The sequence below is a fragment of the Lissotriton vulgaris genome, chromosome 1_1, assembly GCF_964263255.1.
Source record: "Lissotriton vulgaris chromosome 1_1, aLisVul1.2, whole genome shotgun sequence".
Lineage (NCBI taxonomy): Eukaryota > Metazoa > Chordata > Amphibia > Caudata > Salamandridae > Lissotriton > Lissotriton vulgaris.
In genome coordinates this window covers 1,333,327,714-1,333,354,883 of record NC_141685.1, presented here as the reverse complement: position 1 = coordinate 1,333,354,883, position 27,170 = coordinate 1,333,327,714, and positions in this window count along the sequence as shown.

The window sequence follows — 27,170 nt, the reverse complement described above, 5'->3', positions numbered from 1 at the left end:
CGGCGGTGGCGCCCTCCTACCGGCCGAGCAGGGCACCCTCGCACCGCAGGAGCAGGGCATATTAAACATTTTGCACCTCACTAGAGCGCTAAAACATCCCGACTGAAATCTCAGCTGAGGAATGCTTACAGTGTTGCTGTTGCTTTCCATTCGAGCTTCCTGGCTTTCCCCGATATTTCATATTTTGCATCCAGCAGCCTTAGACGTTAATCTACTAACGCGCACACTTCATATTTTCAGAAATGATGACTGCTCGTCGTGGGCAATGAAACGCGGATAAAGCTGGCAGTATTTACATCGCTGCCGTAAAACACGCGCCTGCGGGGGAGGTGGTGTAATGGCCGCTCCTGCCAGTCAAAGGCGCAGCGGCCGGCTTAATTTAATGAGGGAATAAAAACTTCCTGCCTGAATGTTGTGCTTCGCGGTTATTGACGTGGGGGTGCCGTTCGGTACTGGTAAAGTGCTGGCCTATTTGACACGGTAAAGCCAGGGCGATTAATGGGGCAAAGGAGAGCACATGAGCCTCTCTTTACAGCAAGGGCTGCAGCAGCCTCATAGGGGCGGTCCAGGGTTTCGGAAAGTTATGGGTAACACAGCGAAAAAAAACAACCCTGAAGAAGCATCAGAAGCCCAACCTTCCTAAAAGGGAGGAAGAACGCACTCACTTTGTATCTTGTGGAAAGAAGAAGGCTTGCGCCCGCGGGGGAGGTGGCGTAATGGCCGCTCCTACCAGTCAAAGGCGCAGCGGCGGGCTTGATTTAATGAGGGAATAAAAACTTTCTGCCTGAATGTTGTGCTTCGCGGTTATTGACGTGGGGGTGCCGTTCGGTACTGGTAAAGTGCTGGCCTATTTGACACGGTAAAGCCAGGGCGATTAATGGGGCAAGGGAGAGCACATGAGCCTCTCTTTACAGCAAGGGCTGCAGCAGCCTCACAGGGGCTGTCCAGGGTTTTGGGGTGTTATGGGTAACACAGCGTAAAAAACAACCCTGAAGCAGCATCACAAGCCTAACCTCTCTAAAAGGGAGGAAGAACGCACTCACTTTGTATCTTGTGGAAAGAAGAAGGCTTATTTCAGAGAGTGGCGCTGAATGTTATAATTTATGGAAAACATACTACCTTGCTAGAATCTGCACGCCTCTCCCCAGCAACTAGTACTTAAGGTACCAGATGCATAGAAAGAGAAACTGATGTCAGTCAGCAGCAGAAGTCAGGGTTCCTAGGTCCCTGGGAGAGGTTCCATTCTGTTCATTAAACTATTATGAATACCTGTTTGAATCCCTATACAGGGGGTGACTGTCCCCGCGCCATATCCCCTCACAGGAGCTCGAGCCTGCCTCTCCAGTTGCACCGGGTCCATTGAGCTGGGTGAAAGCAGGAGCGATACCGAGGTGAGCTGCGGGCCACCCGCAGAGGTAGGAGCTGCAATGAAACTGCAGCGCTTACCGCCAATCTCATCCTTGCCGATCACTTATTATTATGTCAGGACCTTCAGGGCGGTGAAGTGCCAGCTCCAGAGGTAATTAGGGGCAGAAGAAAACTTACCTGGAGTGGCAGCGAGGCTGTTCCGGGCAACAACAAAAAAAAATGGCGGCAGCAAACGTCCGAAATTCCTGGAAACGGGGGCGTGTTTGTTTGCGTTCTGAGTGACGGATGACTTCACAGGGCGAAAGAATGCAAAAAACACGCCCCCGAATCCGAAAAAGACAGGGCTTCAACCGAGTGACGCCCCTCTCCTCCAATGGCTGGCCTCCGTTTAGGAAGCCAGCCAATGGAGAAGAGGGGCGGGTTCAAGCCCCCCTACCTAAAAATCATAAAATCTTCGGACTCCGCCCACTGCTACGCAGTGCGACGGTCCTCGACCTAAAAAGCACTATGAAGCTGTCAATGGTCCGCGCATCATCATTTTTTTTTATATTAAGCTACGTTTCACAGAAGCTCAACTGCTATGCAATATGTAAAAAAAAAAAAAAAAATTGCCAAACCCAATAGATTTCATATAGGCGAAACCTATTGCCTTTTGCCGATGCAGGTTGTTCAAGTTGGCAGGTATGATGACCTGAGAGAACGTGTTCTCCCTGTTCACCAGGAAGTCACTATACCGGAGGATGGGCTTTAAGTAGAATGAAAAAACTTGTGGGGGCTCCCAGAGGGGCATTGTCGATGTAATGGAGGGCGTGGCTTAAAAAGCCAAACTGAAAATCAATGCCCAGCATAGTGTGTCGGACCACTGGTATTTTGCTGCTTCATCATTCCATCCATATACAACAAGTAATATTACATCTACTGCAAGCCAGGACTATTGTCTTTATCAATGGTTGCTAGTTAAATAAGATAAATATGTATCAGCGATGGCTTCGAAGCTTGAGAGGGCGCTGCGAGGGGTGAGAAAACTGTAGCTGGGGTGAGAGTGGCGCTGCGTAGGTGTGATGAGCGCTGCGTGGGCGTGATGGGCGCTGCGAGGGTCTGATTGGCGCTGCGTGGGTGTGACTGGCGCTGTAAGGGTGTGAGGGGCGCTGCAAGGGTGTGATGGGCGCTGCGGGGGTGAGAGGACGCTGTGAGGGGTGCTGCTGGGGATGAGAGTGGCGCTACTAAGGGTGAGAGGGGCTCTGCTCGAGGTGAGAAAGAGCTCCAGGTGGTGTGAAAGCTGCAGTGCTCGAGCGAGAGAGGGCCTGGTGGGGGTAACAGATGTGCTGAAGAGAGAGGGAAAGGGCACTATACTAGACAAGCGGTACTTTGGGGTGAGAAGGGTACTAAGGGGTTCAGGGACAGAGGCTGCAGGAGGCAAGGGATGGCATGCAAGGGGTGAGAGGGGACATTGCTGGTGTGAGAAGGGCGCTGACGTGTGCCTGGGAGCTGTGCACGAGAGGGGATCGCTACAGACTTCATCGAGGGCATTGAAGAGAGTGAAGCTGGGGGCACTACCAGTTTGAGGAGTGCGATGGCAGCGGCTAACAACACAAGAACTGGTAAAGTCACGAATTGTCACTACTAAACACCTCATTAGTAACAGTTTAACAGTGGTAGCAATAGGCAATTAAAAGGTAACCCGATCACTCTTCCAAGGGCCTACCCCCGTGCAGCAACACGTTTCCCAGGTTTTTAGTAACTCTTGATCTGCTTGAGCGAGATACCCATTTTTGGGAACTAAAACCTACAAATGATGCGGCTGATGGTGGGCCATGTGGAAAATCGAATAGTTGTGCAAATGGCGCTGCGCTATCTCGAAGAATTTTTATCATTTCCAGTTACACTATTTATGCGAAATCCCCGAAATGATGCCTTTCCATCACATCTTGTAATTTTCGGACTGTTCGGGGGAGGGGGGACTATCGTGGAACACGTGATCAACGTCAATGAACAGTATGATGATGTTATTTTAGTACAAATTGCGTTTTGCACTAACAACAGTGCTAAATTCCTGGTTGGCGGTTCGTGCAATTTCACGTGTAAATTACATGAAATTTTGCATGATTAGGAATCGGAATTTACGCATATTTTGCTCACCTCTTTAAATAACATTCCTTGCGGTATTACGTGGACTACAAAAATAAGAGATGAAAAATACTGCATTAAATAAAATATTAAAAAAAAGATCAAATAGTTTATGTTCTGACAGCTTTTAAACTGTTGAGCATCTAAGGTGAAAGTCTTGAAACCAGACACTTCTTTCGCAGGGAAAGAAAAGCAAAAATTGGCCAAGAACTTCAAAGCTTCCCATTTTAAACGCGTGAATGCACTTGGCAGACGAGAGTGCATCGCTCTGCTGATGCAATTAAAGCTGCGCTCCCAGTTTACAGATGAACAATAATGGCGCGGCAGTAAGGAGGTCAACGCGAGAGCTAACATGCCCCTTCAGAGTGCACTCAGGCGGCGCCGCTGCCCCTGGTGCGTCTTCACACCCAGCGACGCTTGGCACCTGAACAGAGCCCTCCAGAGCCACGACACCGCGAAAAACCGAAAGCGATTACTATCGCTTTTGAAAACAACTAAGCCGCGAGTGGTGCGCGCGCCTTTCCTGTCATATGCTTTGAATTAATTGAAAGCATATGACAGGAAATGCGCGTAATAGACACCAATGGGCCAGGGGCGGAGCTATGCTCTCGCCTCTGGCCTATTGGTGTCTATTTCACAGAACAGCATGCACTGAAAGGCCAATAGCAGGCCGCAAGTGGACACACACACGCACGAGCGTGAGGAATGTGAGCAATTTGCAGGTCCAGTTTTCAAATCCCTGCAAGAGGGCTTTTTGCTTTGCTCGCCCTAAAAAGGGGTAAAGAAATATTTTCCTTTCACTAAAAATACATCTCTCATCACTAGTGACCTATGTTCCCACTAGGCTGTGCGCATGTGCACGCGCGCAGCCTTGTTTCTTACAGCGCCCAGACACTCTGTGGGAGCGCGCTCTCCCCTCGGGGAGCACAATCTATACTACTATTATAAAGAGAGAACTGTGTCCTTTGAGCCAGGTAAACTCGAAAAGTACACCACCAATCCAAACACCCAATACATGTTTGAAAACGTCAGAGCAAGCAGAAGGACATAGGCTATATAAAAAAAATTATACAATATTTAAAAAATTTACGATGGAAAAAAAAGTAGTCCTTTGGAAGTAGCGCCGGCCGCGACGTGCGTGCTGACATCAGGAGCGCGGGGAGGAGCGGCGTACAGGAGTGCGAGGAACAGTGGCGGACATAAGCGCGGGGAGGACCGGTGCTGAAATGTCTCCACAGAATCAAAAGGGAGTAGCGGTGAGCGTCGGACAAGCGGTGAGGCGGAGCCGCGCTGAAATGTCTCCAAATGTCTCCACAGAATCAAAAGGGAGGAGCGGTGAGCGTCGGACAAGCGGTGAGGCGGACAAGCGGTGAGACAGAATCAAAAGGGAGGAGCGGTGAGCGTCGGACAAGCGGTGAGGCGGACACGCGGTGAGTAATATTGAAATGTCTCCACAGAATCAAATCATCGCTGTGTGTTGGGCTGCTGATGCAAGCCCCATCTCTATGCTAACGTGATGTAAGGTTAAAACGGGAGGCCCGAGCAGCGCAAAACTGTGCATTAAGTAATGCGATTGATTGACACAGTCAGCAAGAAATGTCTCCACAGAATCAAATCATCGCTGTGTTGGGCTGATGATGCAAGCCCCATCTCTATGCTAACATGATGTAAGGTTAAAACGGGAGGCCCGAGCAGCGCAACACTGTGCATTAAGTAATGCGATTGATTGACACAGTCAGCAAGAAATGTCTCCACAGAATCAAATCATCGCTGTACGTTGGGCTGATAATGCAAGCCCCATCTCTATGCTAACGTGATGTAAGGTTAAAACGGGAGGCCCGAGCAGCGCAACACTGTGCATTAAGTAATGCGATTGATTGACACAGTCAGCAAAGTTGATAAAAAAAGGCTTTAGAGACAGAATGTCAAGTGGGATTTAGTAAAAACAGTCATTGGCAAACGTTGGGGCAGGCGGGGGCCATGAACACTGATTGCTCGCAAGCCTTTTTCTCCCGGACAACGTCGGGACTGGCTGCTAGTACATAATAAAAGGGCAGCGTGAAAACGTCTCTTTTAAGGCAGGCGGCGCACCAGGAGGCCAAGTAAGTCAATTAAATGACGAAGGGGCTGCTTCCAGTATCGAAGAGGCCCCTAGCAGGCAGTGTGAAACAAAACATATGTAAATGTGTTTCACATTGCAATGATGTGCCATGACATTGGAACTGGGGGAACATTGCAGGGCAGGGCTCTAGGGAAAGTATATTAAAGTTTAAAGCGCACCTGCTGTCTTTACTGGCCACAATAAAAATGTTACCATATCTCCAGTGATTGATGTTCTTCCTGAAGTGAGATGGAGTTTTGTCTCGTGGAAGTTTTAACTCATTGTAGGGTAGTGCAGAGGGTTAATATGCCTGATGTAAAGGACAAGTACCATCACAGAACTGTATTTATGAAGATAGCTTAGTGGGTTACTGCTTTTGTTAGAGAGACCTTTAGTTACTTGCAGTTTATAAGTTAAAATCCTAAAATAGAACAGCGTGCTATTAACTGTTAGCAAAGAGCTGCAAACAAACTGCAATGTATATATATTAGAGTGTAATGAATTTTTCCCCAGTCTTTCATTTTCGTAATGTTGCAAAAAAGATTTATTTGGGTAGAAAACAATTGTAATTATTAAAGGGAACCCCCAACCCTGGTGTTACGTTTCAAATCCCGAGTTTGCACTTCTACACACCAAACACTATTAAATTATGCTGCCTTCCAGTATGGATGACTTGTAACTGGTACACCTTATAATCCTCTGTCTTATGTAATATTTCCTATACAGTGATTTACAAACACAATTGTTTGTATCTGTGCAATCTGTATGTGATGTAAAGTGCTGACACCCTTCAATAATATGAGTGGCACTATAAAATTATTAAATGCATCAGAGAGTGTGTGTTTATGGAGGCTTGAGGAGCACTGGTAAAGGGTGGTAGTGAGGAAATCTGTGGCGGAGGTGGTCATTGGAGGGGGTTCCACAACCCGTGTCACACTGGGCACCATCAGCGCTAAAGCTGGCCCTGGAAACAGGTTCCAGTCTTGAGTCTCAAGCAAAGAGCTCCAATACGTTCCAGTCATGGTTGCTCAAAAAACGGTTAAAAAAAAGAATACATTAAACTATAATCTTAAAGACTAGCAAATACTTTTACACCAATCCTCTTTTTTATTCATCATCACAAAGAATGCACCTTCAAATACATGAATTCAGTATTTGCCACTGAAGCATGAGAGAAAAATGTTTTGCATATGGCATTGAGCATGGCAACTTTCTATAAACCGGTTTCAGATTGGCAGAGAACGGGGATTGGAAAGTAATAAAAGCAGGAAGGACAAAAATAATAGAGAGCTGGAGTGGAAAGATGATTTGAGAGTGTGAGGAAGAGGTGAGATTTGAGTGTAGAGTGAAAAGGAAACATGTATGGAGAGGATGTGATATGGAAGTGAGATAGAAAGCAAGAAAGGGAGAGGAAAAGAAAGAAAGGGGAGTAACAGTAGAAAGGAAAGTAAAATGGTAGGGTAAGGATTAAACAAACTAAAGGGGTTAGGTAGACCAAGAGGTAGCATTCAAGGCGGTCAGAGCCAATGAGAGGGACAAAATGAGAGAAGCATAGTTAAGATATAGATTTGACAGAGAAAGGGTAGATTGAGCGATCACAGGGAGTTAAGTGAGACTTTGTGGGAGAGAGAAGAGTAGGACATACATTGAAGAGAGGAGACAGAATAAGGGAAAAGAAGAGCAGAGCGGAAATAGAAACAGAAAAGTATGATTGTAAGGAAGAGCAAGGAGAGAAAAAAAGCTTAAAAAAGGGAGGAAGGCAATAAGGACAAGCTAGAGGATAGTGTGGAAGTAGACAGAGATAAGAAAAAGTGTAAGGAGGAAATAATAGTGGCACAGAGAAAGCAATTAGAGAGGACTTATAGGTAGAATAATTAGGACACAAGATGCAGTGGCATCTATGCCCAGGAGGTCAAGAAGCCTTTTGTGCCCCAGTAATGGGTGTCTTTTAATACCAACCTAGAGGATTGTGTGGGTGTTTGGGGGGGGGGGTGTTCTTTTTTTACTGGTTTGCATTAGAACCCATGGCACCCTTACTATGCCACCAATTTTGGTAGCTTGCACACCGCGCATGCTTCAAAATTAAGTTTTTGCTTATCTTCAGTGCACACAGCCTTAGCTGCAGTGCACGAAGCACCTTTATTGCCGCACACAGAGAAAGAAAATTAAAGGGAACATTGCTAGTGACTATAGGATTTCGCTGAATTTCCAAATTCGGTCTCATCACACCTCCAAGTGTACCGCCAATTTTTCGCTCACTTTGAGACCTCCTGGTTCTACCGTTTTCAGTTTGATAAGATACTCAGATTCTAATCTGCGTAAATTTAAGCATTTATCACCCTCTCGTTGATGTTTCTTAACCTTATTCAGACCATAGCATTTCATGACTGTCCAATCTCCCTTATGTTTTTCTTGGAAGTGTTGTGTCATCAGATACTTTATATCATTATTTGTGATGGCTCTCATATGCTCTAAAATATGCTTTTTTACCTGAAAGTTTGTTCAGCCAATGTATCTTTCGGGGCAAGGACACTCTAAAGAGTAAATAGCATGGTCTGTTTTTATAGGAGATAAACTTCCTAATCTCATAAGGCTATTTCTGAAACAGGGCATCATAAGATGTTTTATTTGGGCTATGTCTACAGGCTTTGTAGGAGTTACATGGAAAGAAACCCATGGGTTCTTCCCAAACCATGATCTCTGCATTTCCATTTGGAAATTATTTTGGATTTGCAAGTTTCTAATATTGGTACTTCTACAGTATGTGATACTGCGTCTTTCCCCTATATGCATATCAATGGTATATTCACGCTTTAAAATTACTCAATTCTTTGTCAGAATATTCACCACCCTTTTGGAATCGTTGATAAATGTCATAATGACCCTGACCTTGTTGGTGCTTTCTTTCCCTTCTATTGGTGGTATATTTCCTGGATCCCCTGTATCGTTTAGTAGGTTTACCCGTTTGGGCATAGTCTTAATTAAACATCTTTTGAAGTCCTGTTTAAGAAAAAAAATATGAGATTAGGAAACTAATTTCCTGTAAAACAGACTATGTTATACAGTATTGGGGTATCTTTCATAGATTTGCATGCTTGAATCATTCCCGGTCGTCAAGATTGGAGTCCCACGATAATATAATCAGGCAGTATTTAACAAATACCATATGCCATAATGGCCATGAAGCCATGAATTTGATAGCCTATCTATGTCCTTTTTTTTTTTAAAAAAAGGACCAAATGTTAAGTACAGCCAATTAGCTGTCAGCACCCTCTAGAACACTCTTAGCTGAGGCAGATTCCCTCAGATTTACACCGCACATCATGCGTGAAGGGGGTCTCCCTGAGTTCTACTCAGTTTTTTTCTTCAATCTCATCTGGATTCTATCCTGAAATCTCTAACTTTACCAGCATGTCTGATAAGGAAGGCCTTTTCCGGCCATGGAAGACCTGTGGTAGGAAAAGAGTTCATGTGGATGATCCACACAAAGACTGAATATACTGCTTTTACCCCAACCATGAGGTAAGACAGTGCAAGATTTGTCGCACTGTCTCCTCAAAAGCTCTGACAACTAAACAACAGTAAAAGTCATTAGACAAACCAGAACCACCACCTCCTCAGTCAGAACCTCCTCAAACACCAACTTTACTACCACCGGCGACACCTAGGATCAAACCTCACCCGGTAATAGCGGCTCCTCCCACTGAAGGTCCTTCTTCCTTAGATGAGGCTAGAGAAGAAGGGGAGATCCCAGATACGCTACCACCGATGGATCCTTGGGACAACCATATCCCACTCCCACTCCTTCTCCACATCACCCAGCGAACTCGCCTTCCGAAGACATTGGAGGGTTCCACAATTTAATAAGGAGGGCAACCACCTGGTTCCATCTGCCAATGACGGTTAAACAAACAGCCTGCTTCCTGTATGACTTCAAAGAGGAAACCAGAAAAGCTGTGTGCTCTATTCCCATACAATATTACATCTGGCAGGAGGGAGTGAAAATTCTGAAAACGGCGGCTACAATGTATCCGGTGCTTCTTGGATTGACAAAAAATACAGGCCTCCAGAGGATTCTCCATCTTGCCTCACAGGTCACCCAAGACCAGATTCAGTCATTTCACAAGCAGCACAGAGAAGATCTAAGAATCCACCCACTCCCATCACAACTCTTGCCTGATAAGCAGGGGTGCAGATTCGATATTATGGAGAAACCTTTCTTCTGGATGTCAGCAGCCAACGTTCGGGGAGCCAACGCCCTAGCAATAATTGTCTGTGTGACTGTCAGATATTGTCTGTCATGGCCTTTTTGTTAGGCCTCATCCCGGAAGATAGAAGGCAAAAAGCCAGGGATATGTTATTGGAGGGAGAGCGCACAGCATCAGAAACCATCGACTGCACGATGGACATAGCCAACATGTTTTTATGGCAGCTAGCTGCTGTTGCAGTGTTGTGTCGCCAAGGATGGTTCAAAACCACTACCTTCAGGCCTGAGGTCCAAAGTTATTGGACATGGCTTTCGATGGGGACTCTTTGTTTGGTAAACATATCAATGAGGTGCCTTTGACTATTAAGACAGACACTGACATAGCAAAAGCTTTAGGCACCTTGCAGTACAGGAAAGTGCCATTCAGAGGAGCCAGAGGACACTGCTTCACCGCATACAGAGGTGGTTTTCAGAGGGCCCAACAATATCAGGCCTATCAGCCACAATACAGACATGGCTATCAACCTCCTGCATACTGTCAGTCAGCAATGGCTTCTTTTTCTCACTTGGGTGCTGCAAGAGAACACCTACCTGTTAGGCATGGCATCATTTGGCGTGTTTCCCCTGTCTTTTTGCTTTCTGACCTCCTGGTTTTTGCTGGTTTAGTGTCTCTGCGCACATTATCACTGCTGTTCAGAATAAAGTGCAAGTGCTCCTATTGTAAATTGTATTATGGATTAGTGTTTCCATGATTGGTATATTTGATTGACTGGTAAGCCCCTAATAAAATCCACTGATTGTGCCAGGGCCTGTACATCAAATGCTGCTATTGGGACTGCAGCACTTGATCTACCACCCACATGAGCATTCTTTCAAAGGGTTCTCAGACATGCCACTGCAGTGTCTGGGTGCAGTGTTTACTGCCATGTCGACTTGGCAAGTGCACCCACTTGCCAAGCCCTTACCTCCTCTTTTATTACATGTAAGTCACCCCTATGGGTAGGGTGCAGTGTATGGGAAAGGTAGGACTTGTACTGGTATGGGTGACATGTCCTGATAGTGAAAGACAGTGTACTTCATTTGTCACTATTGTAAGGCAATCTGTCCCATGGGGTAGAATAGTAGTTTAATTATAACATCTTATGAGTATATCTTCCCATTGGGACAAGATGGAGAAATGGAGTTTAGTAGGCCTGAACTCAGAATGTAGAAATGTATCTTTTAGTAAAAATAATTTTTAAGTTCTGTGTTTCAAAATACCACTTTTAGAAAGTAGGTATTTTCTTGCTTAGGCATCCTGTGTGCCTTTGCTGGGTTGTGGTTTGACTGTCTGGCTTTTGAGTGACAGGGACTGGGGATGTGCATTCTCTTCAGACACCCACTGAGGGTGTTGGGGTGTGTCCTGCCTTTTCTGGATGAGTCATGGCTGGGCTGAATAGACTTGGGATGCATATAGAATAGTGGGAGGATATTTCCTTGGACCTGAATGGGCCTGGTCTGCCTTAGACAATGCTGTCTCCATCTCCTGCCAGGAAGCTGGACCAGAGAGAAGTGGTTTGGGCTGAGCACAGAAACTCTCTGCTCAAAATAACAAAATATAAATATTGGGGCCCAGACCCCAGAACTTTAGAACTCGCTGAGTATCTCCAAGGGCTTGAGGTAGAGCTTGCCTCCTGTTCATGAAGTCTCAGGGACAGCAAAGACTTCACTTACCTCTGGGTACCGCCTGTGGGACCGCGTGGGAAGTCCCCAAGATCTCCCGCAGTTCCATGACTTGAAGACACCACAGAGGGCACTGCCGCACTTCGCACCGCAGTCCTGGTTTCACCGACGACAACGACCACACCACCACTGAGCCGCTGCTTGCACAGCGACTTGTAGGTACCGCGCTCCGCACCGCCTCACTTAACTCAGCCACCCTGGTCCCAACGACATCTCAGTTGCCAGCTGACATTGCTGCTGTGGCCTGCACAGTGGTTTGGGGGCACTGCTCGTAAGTTACATGCTTCAGAAAAGGGGGTGGTGATGAACAGAGTGTCTGAATTAAGCAGACCACTCTTACCCAGTCCAAAGATCAGGGCTTGATCCATCACCGTTTTTTAGCTCACTGCACCATCCCAGCTCAGAACTTGGCTATATGCAAATTAGTCTGACCCTGGCCCAGTGCATCATGGGAACAGGGCAGACCAAACTACCAAGCCAATTCTTATACTGGGAAGGAAACAAGCTACCGGGGACCGGTTTCTGGCATTTCAGCCGTCTTTGGCCCGGCTTGCTTGAATCCTGATGGTGCAATGAGCAAGGGACTCACATCTGAGTATACCCTTCCACGCTTATGGTGGACAAAAATGATTCAGAAAAGGGGGTGGTGATGAACAGAGTGTCTGAATTAAGCAGACCACTCTTACCCAGTCCAAAGATCAGGGCTTGATCCATCACCGTTTTTTAGCTCACTGCACCATCCCAGCTCAGAACTTGGCTATATGCAAATTAGTCTGACCCTGGCCCAGTGCATCATGGGAACAGGGCAGACCAAACTACCAAACCAATTCTTATACTGGGAAGGAAACAAGCTACCGGGGACCGGTTTCTGGCATTTCAGCCATCTTCGGCCCGGCTTGCTTGAATCCTGATGGTGCAATGAGCAAGGGACTCACATCTGAGTATACCCTTCCACGCTTATGGTGGACAAAAATGATTCAGAAAAGGGGGTGGTGATGAACAGAGTGTCTGAATTAAGCAGACCACTCTTACCCAGTCCAAAGATCAGGGCTTGATCCATCACCATTTTTTTAGCTCACTGCACCATCCCAGCTCAGAACTTGGCTATATGCAAATTAGTCTGACCCTGGCCCAGTGCATCATGGGAACAGGGCAGACCAAACCACCAAGCCAATTCTTATACTGGGAAGGAAACAAGCTACCGGGGACCGGTTTCTGGCATTTCAGCCGTCTTCGGCCCGGCTTGCTTGAATCCTGATGGTGCAATGAGCAAGGGACTCACATCTGAGTATACCCTTCCACGCTTATGGTGGACAAAAATGATTCAGAAAAGGGGGTGGTGATGAACAGAGTGTCTGAATTAAGCAGACCACTCTTACCCAGTCCAAAGATCAGGGCTTGATCCATCACGTTTTTTAGCTCACTGCACCATCCCAGCTCAGAACTTGGCTATATGCAAATTAGTCTGACCCTGGCCCAGTGCATCATGGGAACAGGGCAGACCAAACTACCAAACCAATTCTTATACTGGGAAGGAAACAAGCTACCGGGGACCGGTTTCTGGCATTTCAGCCGTCTTCGGCCCGGCTTGCTTGAATCCTGATGGTGCAATGAGCAAGGGACTCACATCTGAGTATACCCTTCCACGCTTATGGTGGACAAAAATGATTCAGAGAAGGGGGTGGTGATGAACAGAGTGTCTGAATTAAGCAGACCACTCTTACCCAGTCCAAAGATCAGGGCTTGATCCATCACCGTTTTTTAGCTCACTGCATCATCCCAGCTCAGAACTTGGCTATATGCAAATTAGTCTGACCCTGGCCCAGTGCATCATGGGAACAGGGCAGACCAAACTACCAAGCCAATTCTTATACTGGGAAGGAAACAAGCTACCGGGGACCGGTTTCTGGCATTTCAGCCGTCTTTGGCCCGGCTTGCTTGAATCCTGATGGTGCAAAGAGCAAGGGACTCACATCTGAGTATACCCTTCCACGCTTATGGTGGACAAAAATGATTCAGAAAAGGGGGTGGTGATGAACAGAGTGTCTGAATTAAGCAGACCACTCTTACCCAGTCCAAAGATCAGGGCTTGATCCATCACCGTTTTTTAGCTCACTGCACCATCCCAGCTCAGAACTTGGCTATATGCAAATTAGTCTGACCCTGGCCCAGTGCATCATGGGAACAGGGCAGACCAAACTACCAAGCCAATTCTTATACTGGGAAGGAAACAAGCTACCGGGGACCGGTTTCTGGCATTTCAGCCGTCTTCGGCCCGGCTTGCTTGAATCCTGATGGTGCAATGAGCAAGGGACTCACATCTGAGTATACCCTTCCACGCTTATGGTGGACAAAAATGATTCAGAAAAGGGGGTGGTGATGAACAGAGTGTCTGAATTAAGCAGACCACTCTTACCCAGTCCAAAGATCAGGGCTTGATCCATCACCGTTTTTTAGCTCACTGCACCATCCCAGCTCAGAACTTGGCTATATGCAAATTAGTCTGACCCTGGCCCAGTGCATCATGGGAACAGGGCAGACCAAACTACCAAGCCAATTCTTATACTGGGAAGGAAACAAGCTACCGGGGACCGGTTTCTGGCATTTCAGCCGTCTTTGGCCCGGCTTGCTTGAATCCTGATGGTGCAATGAGCAAGGGACTCACATCTGAGTATACCCTTCCACGCTTATGGTGGACAAAAATGATTCAGAAAAGGGGGTGGTGATGAACAGAGTGTCTGAATTAAGCAGACCACTCTTACCCAGTCCAAAGATCAGGGCTTGATCCATCACCGTTTTTTAGCTCACTGCACCATCCCAGCTCAGAACTTGGCTATATGCAAATTAGTCTGACCCTGGCCCAGTGCATCATGGGAACAGGGCAGACCAAACTACCAAACCAATTCTTATACTGGGAAGGAAACAAGCTACCGGGGACCGGTTTCTGGCATTTCAGCCATCTTCGGCCCGGCTTGCTTGAATCCTGATGGTGCAATGAGCAAGGGACTCACATCTGAGTATACCCTTCCACGCTTATGGTGGACAAAAATGATTCAGAAAAGGGGGTGGTGATGAACAGAGTGTCTGAATTAAGCAGACCACTCTTACCCAGTCCAAAGATCAGGGCTTGATCCATCACCATTTTTTTAGCTCACTGCACCATCCCAGCTCAGAACTTGGCTATATGCAAATTAGTCTGACCCTGGCCCAGTGCATCATGGGAACAGGGCAGACCAAACCACCAAGCCAATTCTTATACTGGGAAGGAAACAAGCTACCGGGGACCGGTTTCTGGCATTTCAGCCGTCTTCGGCCCGGCTTGCTTGAATCCTGATGGTGCAATGAGCAAGGGACTCACATCTGAGTATACCCTTCCACGCTTATGGTGGACAAAAATGATTCAGAAAAGGGGGTGGTGATGAACAGAGTGTCTGAATTAAGCAGACCACTCTTACCCAGTCCAAAGATCAGGGCTTGATCCATCACGTTTTTTAGCTCACTGCACCATCCCAGCTCAGAACTTGGCTATATGCAAATTAGTCTGACCCTGGCCCAGTGCATCATGGGAACAGGGCAGACCAAACTACCAAACCAATTCTTATACTGGGAAGGAAACAAGCTACCGGGGACCGGTTTCTGGCATTTCAGCCGTCTTCGGCCCGGCTTGCTTGAATCCTGATGGTGCAATGAGCAAGGGACTCACATCTGAGTATACCCTTCCACGCTTATGGTGGACAAAAATGATTCAGAGAAGGGGGTGGTGATGAACAGAGTGTCTGAATTAAGCAGACCACTCTTACCCAGTCCAAAGATCAGGGCTTGATCCATCACCGTTTTTTAGCTCACTGCATCATCCCAGCTCAGAACTTGGCTATATGCAAATTAGTCTGACCCTGGCCCAGTGCATCATGGGAACAGGGCAGACCAAACTACCAAGCCAATTCTTATACTGGGAAGGAAACAAGCTACCGGGGACCGGTTTCTGGCATTTCAGCCGTCTTTGGCCCGGCTTGCTTGAATCCTGATGGTGCAAAGAGCAAGGGACTCACATCTGAGTATACCCTTCCACGCTTATGGTGGACAAAAATGATTCAGAAAAGGGGGTGGTGATGAACAGAGTGTCTGAATTAAGCAGACCACTCTTACCCAGTCCAAAGATCAGGGCTTGATCCATCACCGTTTTTTAGCTCACTGCACCATCCCAGCTCAGAACTTGGCTATATGCAAATTAGTCTGACCCTGGCCCAGTGCATCATGGGAACAGGGCAGACCAAACTACCAAGCCAATTCTTATACTGGGAAGGAAACAAGCTACCGGGGACCGGTTTCTGGCATTTCAGCCGTCTTCGGCCCGGCTTGCTTGAATCCTGATGGTGCAATGAGCAAGGGACTCACATCTGAGTATACCCTTCCACGCTTATGGTGGACAAAAATGATTCAGAAAAGGGGGTGGTGATGAACAGAGTGTCTGAATTAAGCAGACCACTCTTACCCAGTCCAAAGATCAGGGCTTGATCCATCACCGTTTTTTAGCTCACTGCACCATCCCAGCTCAGAACTTGGCTATATGCAAATTAGTCTGACCCTGGCCCAGTGCATCATGGGAACAGGGCAGACCAAACTACCAAGCCAATTCTTATACTGGGAAGGAAACAAGCTACCGGGGACCGGTTTCTGGCATTTCAGCCGTCTACGGCCCGGCTTGCTTGAATCCTGATGGTGCAATGAGCAAGGGACTCACATCTGAGTATACCCTTCCACGCTTATGGTGGACAAAAATGATTCAGAAAAGGGGGTGGTGATGAACAGAGTGTCTGAATTAAGCAGACCACTCTTACCCAGTCCAAAGATCAGGGCTTGATCCATCACCGTTTTTTAACTCACTGCATCATCCCAGCTCAGAACTTGGCTATATGCAAATTAGTCTGACCCTGGCCCAGTGCATCATGGGAACATGGCAGACCAAACTACCAAGCCAATTCTTATACTGGGAAGGAAACAAGCTACCGGCGACCGGTTTCTGGCATTTCAGCCGTCTTTGGCCCGGCTTGCTTGAATCCTGATGGTGCAAAGAGCAAGGGACTCACATCTGAGTATACCCTTCCACGCTTATGGTGGACAAAAATGATTCAGAAAAGGGGGTGGTGATGAACAGAGTGTCTGAATTAAGCAGACCACTCTTACCCAGTCCAAAGATCAGGGCTTGATCCATCACCGTTTTTTAGCTCACTGCACCATCCCAGCTCAGAACTTGGCTATATGCAAATTAGTCTGACCCTGGCCCAGTGCATCATGGGAACAGGGCAGACCAAACTACCAAGCCAATTCTTATACTGGGAAGGAAACAAGCTACCGGGGACCGGTTTCTGGCATTTCAGCCGTCTTCGGCCCGGCTTGCTTGAATCCTGATGGTGCAATGAGCAAGGGACTCACATCTGAGTATACCCTTCCACGCTTATGGTGGACAAAAATGATTCAGAAAAGGGGGTGGTGATGAACAGAGTGTCTGAATTAAGCAGACCACTCTTACCCAGTCCAAAGATCAGGGCTTGATCCATCACCGTTTTTTAGCTCACTGCACCATCCCAGCTCAGAACTTGGCTATATGCAAATTAGTCTGACCCTGGCCCAGTGCATCATGGGAACAGGGCAGACCAAACTACCAAGCCAATTCTTATACTGGGAAGGAAACAAGCTACCGGGGACCGGTTTCTGGCATTTCAGCCGTCTTCGGCCCGGCTTGCTTGAATCCTGATGGTGCAATGAGCAAGGGACTCACATCTGAGTATACCCTTCCACGCTTATGGTGGACAAAAATGATTCAGAAAAGGGGGTGGTGATGAACAGAGTGTCTGAATTAAGCAGACCACTCTTACCCAGTCCAAAGATCAGGGCTTGATCCATCACCGTTTTTTAGCTCACTGCACCATCCCAGCTCAGAACTTGGCTATATGCAAATTAGTCTGACCCTGGCCCAGTGCATCATGGGAACAGGGCAGACCAAACTACCAAGCCAATTCTTATACTGGGAAGGAAACAAGCTACCGGGGACCGGTTTCTGGCATTTCAGCCGTCTTCGGCCCGGCTTGCTTGAATCCTGATGGTGCAATGAGCAAGGGACTCACATCTGAGTATACCCTTCCACGCTTATGGTGGACAAAAATGATTCAGAAAAGGGGGTGGTGATGAACAGAGTGTCTGAATTAAGCAGACCACTCTTACCCAGTCCAAAGATCAGGGCTTGATCCATCACCGTTTTTTAGCTCACTGCACCATCCCAGCTCAGAACTTGGCTATATGCAAATTAGTCTGACCCTGGCCCAGTGCATCATGGGGACAGGGCAGACCAAACTACCAAGCCAATTCTTATACTGGGAAGGAAACAAGCTACCGGGGACCGGTTTCTGGCATTTCAGCCGTCTTCGGCCCGGCTTGCTTGAATCCTGATGGTGCAATGAGCAAGGGACTCACATCTGAGTATACCCTTCCACGCTTATGGTGGACAAAAATGATTCAGAAAAGAGGGTGGTGATGAACAGAGTGTCTGAATTAAGCAGACCACTCTTACCCATTCCAAAGATCAGGGCTTGATCCATCACCGTTTTTTTAGCTCACTGCACCATCCCAGCTCAGAACTTGGCTATATGCAAATTAGTCTGACCCTGGCCCAGTGCATCATGGTAACAGGGCAGACCAAACAACCAAGCCAATTCTTATACTGGGAAGGAAACAAGCTACCGGGGACCGGTTTCTGGCATTTCAGCCGTCTTCGGCCCGGCTTGCTTGAATCCTGATGGTGCAATGAGCAAGGGACTCACATCTGAGTATACCCTTCCACGCTTATGGTGGACAAAAATGATTCAGAAAAGGGGGTGGTGATGAACAGAGTGTCTGAATTAAGCAGACCACTCTTACCCAGTCCAAAGATCAGGGCTTGATCCATCACCGTTTTTTAGCTCACTGCACCATCCCAGCTCAGAACTTGGCTATATGCAAATTAGTCTGACCCTGGCCCAGTGCATCATGGGAAAAGGGCAGACCAAACTACCAAGCCAATTCTTATACTGGGAAGGAAACAAGCTACCGGGGACCGGTTTCTGGCATTTCAGCCGTCTTCGGCCCGGCTTGCTTGAATCCTGATGGTGCAATGAGCAAGGGGCTCACATCTGAGTATACCCTTCCACGCTTATGGTGGACAAAAATGATTCAGAAAAGGGGGTGGTGATGAACAGAGTGTCTGAATTAAGCAGACCACTCTTACCCAGTCCAAAGATCAGGGCTTGATCCATCACCGTTTTTTAGCTCACTGCACCATCCCAGCTCAGAACTTGGCTATATGCAAATTAGTCTGACCCTGACCCAGTGCATCATGGGAACAGGGCAGACCAAACTACCAAGCCAATTCTTATACTGGGAAGGAAACAAGCTACCGGGGACCGGTTTCTGGCATTTCAGCCGTCTTCGGCCCGGCTTGCTTGAATCCTGATGGTGCAATGAGCAAGGGACTCACATCTGAGTATACCCTTCCACGCTTATGGTGGACAAAAATGATTCAGAAAAGGGGGTGGTGATGAACAGAGTGTCTGAATTAAGCATACCACTCTTACCCAGTCCAAAGATCAGGGCTTGATCCATCACCGTTTTTTAGCTCACTGCACCATCCCAGCTCAGAACTTGGCTATATGCAAATTAGTCTGACCCTGGCCCAGTGCATCATGGGAACAGGGCAGACCAAACTACCAAGCCAATTCTTATACTGGGAAGGAAACAAGCTACCGGGGACCGGTTTCTGGCATTTCAGCCGTCTTCGGCCCGGCTTGCTTGAATCCTGATGGTGCAATGAGCAAGGGACTCACATCTGAGTATACCCTTCCACGCTTATGGTGGACAAAAATGATTCAGAAAAGGGGGTGGTGATGAACAGAGTGTCTGAATTAAGCAGACCACTCTTACCCAGTCCAAAGATCAGGGCTTGATCCATCACCGTTTTTTAGCTCACTGCACCATCCCAGCTCAGAACTTGGCTATATGCAAATTAGTCTGACCCTGGCCCAGTGCATCATGGGAACAGGGCAGACCAAACTACCAAGCCAATTCTTATACTGGGAAGGAAACAAGCTACCGGGGACCGGTATCTGGCATTTCAGCCGTCTTCGGCCCGGCTTGCTTGAATCCTGATGGTGCAATGAGCAAGGGACTCACATCTGAGTATACCCTTCACCGCTTATGGTGGACAAAAATGATTCAGAAAAGGGGGTGGTGATGAACAGAGTGTCTGAATTAAGCAGACCACTCTTACCCAGTCCAAAGATCAGGGCTTGATCCATCACCGTTTTTTAGCTCACTGCACCATCCCAGCTCAGAACTTGGCTATATGCAAATTAGTCTGACCCTGGCCCAGTGCATCATGGGAACAGGGCAGACCAAACTACCAAGCCAATTCTTATACTGGGAAGGACACAAGCTACAGGGGACCGGTTTCTGGCATTTCAGCCGTCTTCGGCCCGGCTTGCTTGAATCCTGATGGTGCAATGAGCAAGGGACTCACATCTGAGTATACCCTTCCACGCTTATGGTGGACAAAAATGATTCAGAAAAGGGGGTGGTGATGAACAGAGTGTCTGAATTAAGCAGACCACTCTTACCCAGTCCAAAGATCAGGGCTTGATCCATCACCGTTTTTTAGCTCACTGCACCATCCCAGCTCAGAACTTGGCTATATGAAAATTAGTCTGACCCTGGCCCAGTGCATCATGGGAACAGGGCAGACCAAACTACCAAGCCAATTCTTATACTGGGAAGGAAACAAGCTACCGGGGACCGGTTTCTGGCATTTCAGCCGTCTTCGGCCCGGCTTGCTTGAATCCTGATGGTGCAATGAGCAAGGGACTCACATCTGAGTATACCCTTCCACGCTTATGGTGGACAAAAATGATTCAGAAAAGGTGGTGGTGATGAACAGAGTGTCTGAATTAAGCAGACCACTCTTACCCAGTCCAAAGATCAGGGCTTGATCCATCACCGTTTTTTAGCTCACTGCACCATCCCAGCTCAGAACTTGGCTATATGCAAATTAGTCTGACCCTGGCCCAGTGCATCATGGGAACAGGGCAGACCAAACTACCAAGCCAATTCTTATACTGGGAAGGAAACAAGCTACCGGGGACCGGTTTCTGGCATTTCAGCCGTCTTCGGCCCGGCTTGCTTGAATCCTGATGGTGCAATGAGCAAGGGACTCACATCTGAGTATACCCTTTCACGCTCATGGTGGACAAAAATGATTCAGAAAAGGGGGTGGTGATGAACAGAGTGTCTGAATTAAGCAGACCACTCTTACCCAGTCCAAAGATCAGGGCTTGATCCATCACCGTTTTTTAGCTCACTGCACCATCCCAGCTCAGAACTTGGCTATATGCAAATTAGTCTGACCCTGGCCCAGTGCATCATGGGAACAGGGCAGACCAAACTACCAAGCCAATTCTTATACTGGGAAGGAAACAAGCTACCGGGGACCGGTTTCTGGCATTTCAGCCGTCTTCGGCCCGGCTTGCTTGAATCCTGATGGTGCAATGAGCAAGGGACTCACATCTGAGTATACCCTTCCACGCTTATGGTGGACAAAAATTATTCAGAAAAGGGGGTGGTGATGAACCACCCCCTTTTCTAAATCGTTTTTGGCCACTATAGGTGTGGCAGGGTATACTGCTCCATCAGGATTCAAGCAAGCCGGGCTGAAGAAGGCTGAAATGCCAGAAACCGGTCCCCGGTAGCTTGTCTCCTTTCTGGTGAAGAATTGGCTTGGTAGTTTAGTCTGCCCTTGTCATGATCGCTCTCGCAGCCACAACGAGAGGACTTAAGAAAGGACAAAATGCGCGTTCACTCCTTCTGCACTACAAGTCGCAGAATGCCAAGCGGACCGGGAAAACAGGAAGGAGGGTCTTTTCTATATAGCTCCGCCTTAGATGAGGATCGGTGCTTGACAATTGTTATCGTGGATTCATGAAGGGCGGATGGTGTTCCCCGCCGGATTTAACCCAGAGAATATTACCAGCGCCGATCAAGTGCCTGCGCGGTCAGAGGAGATTGCCAGCGCCGATCAAGTGCCTGCGCGGTCAGAAAAGCATCAAGCCAAGTTCCGAGTAGGAACCAGAGCGGTCAGAGGAGTGGAGCAACTTCCAGAGAACCGCAAGTATCACCACGGAAGAACGGGATCGTTCTTTCCGTTCAGACCTGAGAAATTGCTAGTGTTTTACGGAAGTTCCCGTTATTTTTGCTTTAGTTCTTACAAAGCCAGTACAAACTCAATCCCAGGGTTCTATTACATTTGCTGTATACTCAAGCGTTATTGAGGATACAATTGAACGGAGAACAACACTAAAAGCACCAGATACCGATACTCCTTCTAAGGAGTACAGCACTGAGCGGGAAAGTGACTTTCAACTTTTCACTTCAGTCTTTCGGAATAAGAGGAACAGATCGGTTCCATTTACAGTGCGAGTGACATTAACTTTGGTAAGTGTGATTGCTCAGGGTCAGGGAAGAACAGGGAAAAGAGGGGAACAAGATACTTATACCTGTCCATTGTCTTCCCCTGCTGCAGCACTTCCTTCCAAGGAGGTTTCCCCGGACCCAGACTCAGAGGGCCTCATCCTGCACTCCGTTCTTTCCTGCACATTATCCCTCCGGCTTTCCGCGATACCCATTCAGACGGCGATCTCTAAGACGCCCCTGGGTGCGGTGTTTAGGCAAGTCGAAAGGACATTCGTCCCATCGTCCCTGCTGACCGGATTGCTCAGGTTAGTGGTGCGCGAAGGTATTGGCGCCGCTTGCAATCGCGACAGATTGTCAAGCCCACGAATACTCTTCAGCCCGGACGATGGACGCCGATGCTACCCTTGCTTCCCTGATGGAAAGCTTCTCGGAGCTTCGTCAGGAGGTCCTTACCTCTCATGCCGAGAATCAGGCATTATACCAGGAAGTTACGCTAATGCGTAAAGAGATGTCAGACTTGTCGCTGAAGGAACCAGCGGCTCGACCTATTCTTAAACCAGCCACTTTGCCTCCACCTTCGTCTTCCCGAACCGGGGGTTACTTCTTGCCATTATCGACTCCCGCAACAGGCCCGGATGCGGTACCGACGGTACAGGTGATTCAGAACCAAGGGATTCCTTTGGCCCCTCCGGAGAGGTTTTATGGGGATCCCCGCAAATTCGAGACGTTCCTGAATCAGTGCCGTCTTCATTTCCTTTGTAAACCTGTGGTCTTCCAGGAGGAAGCTGTTAAAACGGCATTCATGATGTCCTACATGGGAGGGAATGCGTCAAGTTGGACCATTCCCTTATTAGAACGTAACGACCCGGTTTTACATAATTTTTCAGATTTTTGTCTCGAATTGCGCAAGCTATTCGACAGGAAATCCCATATGCTAACCCTTGTCCGAGAAATCATGACGCTGAGACAGGGGTCTCAAGATTTATTATCATATATCACTACATTTAATCGCCTGCTCGTGGAAACGGATTGGCCGGTGGAGAAACGGATTTCCCTCTTTTATCAGGGGTTGAGAGGAGAATTAAAAGATGTGTTGGCCCAGGTGGTACAACTTCCCACCACGGTATCAGAATTTATAGATCTCACCGTACAGTTGGACCATCGATTACTTCAACGTAAAGGAGAAAGGCCCAGAGGGGACAATCGTTTCTACTATCCCCCTTCCCGTCCCAAATTTGGAGGAGAGGAAAAGATGAAAGGGGTCGATGAGCCGGAACCCATGCAGATTGGAGGGGTCAGGGGGCCTCTTACTTCCGAAGAAAAAGACAAAAGGCGACGTCTGAAACTTTGCCTTTATTGTGGTAAAGGAGGACATTTCATTAAGGAATGTAGAGCCCGTAATTACGTTCCCGGACGCTCTACCCTTCCCCGGGTCCAAGCTACTCAGAAAGACAGCGAACCGGCGGAAAACTTCAGATCTTAAGTCAGACGGAGGTCTCTGACTTAAGATACCAGCATCCTATGATCTCCCCCGTACTGGCCAACACCCTTCATCCAGCTGTGGCCCACATGAATGTACGTGTATCTCTCTGGATTGCCTCGCACAACAAATTACAGATAGATGCCCTTCTTGACTCTGGGGCCACCGGAAACTATATTGACCAGGACTATGCGTTAAGGATGGGCATCCCTTGCGAGAAGAAGCTGCGTCCCGAGACAGTGAAGGCAGTGGACGGAACTATCCTGTCGTCTGGTCCGGTGGTTTATAACACCTTGTCACTTTTGATGGAATTCGGTGAGAACCACCAAGAAAACATCCAATTTGATCTGATCGATGCCCCGCAGTTCCGGCTCATCTTGGGTATGCCGTGGCTTACGTTGCATGATCCCTTCGTGAGTTGGTCATCCCGAACGGTCAGTATGACCTCTCCTTATTGTAAGGAACATTGCATGAATCATGAGATTCGTCCTCCTGTTCTGGTGCCCTCGCCGGCGGCCTGTTTGGCGAGCGCCTGTGGCTTGGAACTGTTCTGTTGTGCCACGGTGCTTCCCGTTGAATATCTGGAGTATAAGGCTTTGTTTGACAAACAAAAGGCAGCGCAGTTACCCCCGCCCATAGGGTTTATGACTGTCGAGTGGACCTCATACCGGGGGCAGATATCCCTTGTAGCAGGGTTTATGCTTTGACGGAGAAGGAGACCCAATATTTGAAAACTTATATTGACGACAATCTCGCTTCCGGATTCATTAGACACTCTACCTCCCCAGCGTCTTCACCGATGTTTTTCATTGCAAAAAAGGACTGTGACGAGTTAAGACCCTGCATAGACTACCGTGCAATCAACAAGGTGACGATAAAAAACCGCTATCCCCTTCCCCTCATTCCGGTCTTGATGGACCAATTGAAGGGGGCGAAATATTTCACGAAGCTTGATCTTCGGGGGGCATACCACCTTGTTCGAGTGCAAAAGGGAGATGAGTGGAAGTCCGCGTTCAGAACCAAATTCGGATTATTTGAATATAGGGTGATGCCCTTTGGACTCTGCAACGCCCCTGCTGCCTTCCAATTCTTCATGGATGAGGTGCTCAGGGGGTGCTTGGAAACATACTGTGTGGTCTACATAGACGATATTCTGATATACTCAACAACAATGACAGAACATGTTGTCCATGTGAAAACTGTGTTGCAGAAGCTTCTGCAAAACTCATTATACGCCAAATTGGAGAAATGTCTCTTCCATGTCCAGGAAGTCGCCTTCTTGGGGTACATCATCGACGCTCAAGGGTTCCGAATGGACACACGAAAAGTCGAGGTGATCCTGAACTGGAAAACCCCACAGAATGTTAAGGCGGTGCAGAGTTTTCTTGGCTTTGCCAACTATTACAGACGCTTTATTCAGGACTTTTCGAAGGCCATACATCCCATCACATCCCTCCTGAGAAAGAACGCCCCCTTTGTATGGGGACCTGAAGCAGCACAGGCCTTTCAAGTCCTCAAGGACAGGTTCACCCAGGCTCCTATTCTGAGGCATCCAGATCCTCAATTGCCTTATGTCCTCGAGACCGATGCATCCCAATACGCTCTCGGAGGAATCCTGTCCCAAAGACATCCGAAAACGGGGCAGTTGCACCCAGTGGCATACTACTCCAAGAAACTTACACCGTGTGAGATAAATTACTCTATCACCGATAAGGAACTCCTCGCTATTAAACGTGCCTGTGAAGAATGGCGACATTATCTTCTAGGAGCACTGCACACCGTGGAGATTATCACGGATCACCGCAACCTTTTGTTTCTCAAAACAGCTAAGGCTCTGACCCCAAGGCAGCTTCGATGGACTTTGTTTTTTTCCGATTTTGATTTTGTAATCAAGTATCGACCTGGATCCCGTAACGGAAAGGCAGACGCCTTGTCCCGACTAGGTACAGAAGAGACGGTGGAACCAGCAGAGCCTCCATATATCCTTCAAGGCACAGACTGTTCTGAGGCATCGCTTGCCCTGGTATCCTCCGAAGACTTTCTGGATGATTTGAAAGTGGCAATAGCTGATCAGGACATCGATACTTGGATACAGGAAGAGCCAGGAAATCGACGTATGGAAAACGAACTGGCCTACCATTACCAAGCGTTGTACGTCCCGCAGATACAGTTACAACAACAGGTGCTCAAATGGGCGCATGACTCAGTATTAAGTGGACACATGGGCATCTATAAGACCACCGCTAATGTGGAGCGTTCCTTTTGGTGGAAGGAGGTTCGCAAGGACGTTAAAGAATACGTTAAGACATGTGCTGTTTGTGCCCAGGGCAAATCTGTACATACAAAACCCTCGGGTCTCCTACGCCTATTGCCCATTCCTCCTAAACCTTGGCACACCATATCCATGGATTTCATAGTGGAGATGCCTCCCTGCGGCAATCAAACTGTGGTTCTGGTGGTAGTAGACCATCTGACAAAAATGGGCCACTTCATTGCTTTACCGGGGCTGCCTACATCGATAGAGTTGGCTAAAGTGTTCCTTCAACACGTTGTACGGGCGCATGGAGTGCCCAGTGTGCTTATAACCGATCGAGGCACGCAATTTACATCTCATTTTTGGAAAGCGCTCTGTGCCATCTTGCAAATTGATGCCAAGTTATCGACTAGCTATCATCCTCAGACCGACGGTAAGACCGAGAGGCTTAACCAAACACTGGAGCAATACCTTCGATGCTTCACCATGCAGAATGCCATGGAGTGGACCACCCTCCTGTGACTGGCGGAATTCGCTTATAACAATGCTGTTCACTCCACCTTGGGGTGTTCCCCCTTTTTCTGCCTTTACGGTTTCCATCCGAATATGCTTCCCTTCGACTGGCCAGCGGAATCCTTGGTTCCTTCCATACATGAACATCATGCGCATTTGAGAGCCATTCTGATCGATGCGCGACATTGTTTACAGTCGGCACAGGCGGCACACAAACTGTTTGCAGACCGGAGGAGGTCGGAGGAGCCCGAGTATAAGGTGGGGGACAAGGTGTGGCTTTCCACACGCAATATCCACTTGAAGGGTGTCAATAAGTTTAAGCCTAAGTTTATTGGACCCTACAGTATCAGTGAGGTTGTGAACCCTGTAGCCATGAAATTGTCCCTGCCGGTGTCGTGGTCCATTCATCCGGTGTTCCATGTGTCTCTCCTCCGGCCTTGTCCATTGAGTATGCGCTTGCCGGAGCGTCCCCCTGCAGTGGAGGTGGAGGGACAGGAAGAATAAGAAGTGCAGCGGATACTGGACTCCCGTTTGGTTCGTGGCAAGGTTCAGTATTTGGTCGACTGGCAGGGATATGGGCCCGAAGACAGAACCTGGGAACCAGGGGACCATTTGCATTGCCCGGATCTGGTTGCGGAGTTCCATTAGCGATTCCCTGGTAAGCCGGGTCGACCGCCGAGTCGGCAGTCCTCGAGAGGGGGTTCTGTCATGATCGCTCTCGCAGCCACAACGAGAGGACTTAAGAAAGGACAAAATGCGCGTTCACTCCTTCTGCACTACAAGTCCCAGAATGCCAAGCGGACCGGGAAAACAGGAAGGAGGGTCTTTTCTATATAGCTCCGCCTTAGATGAGGATCGGTGCTTGACAATTGTTATCGTGGATTCATGAAGGGCGGATGGTGTTCCC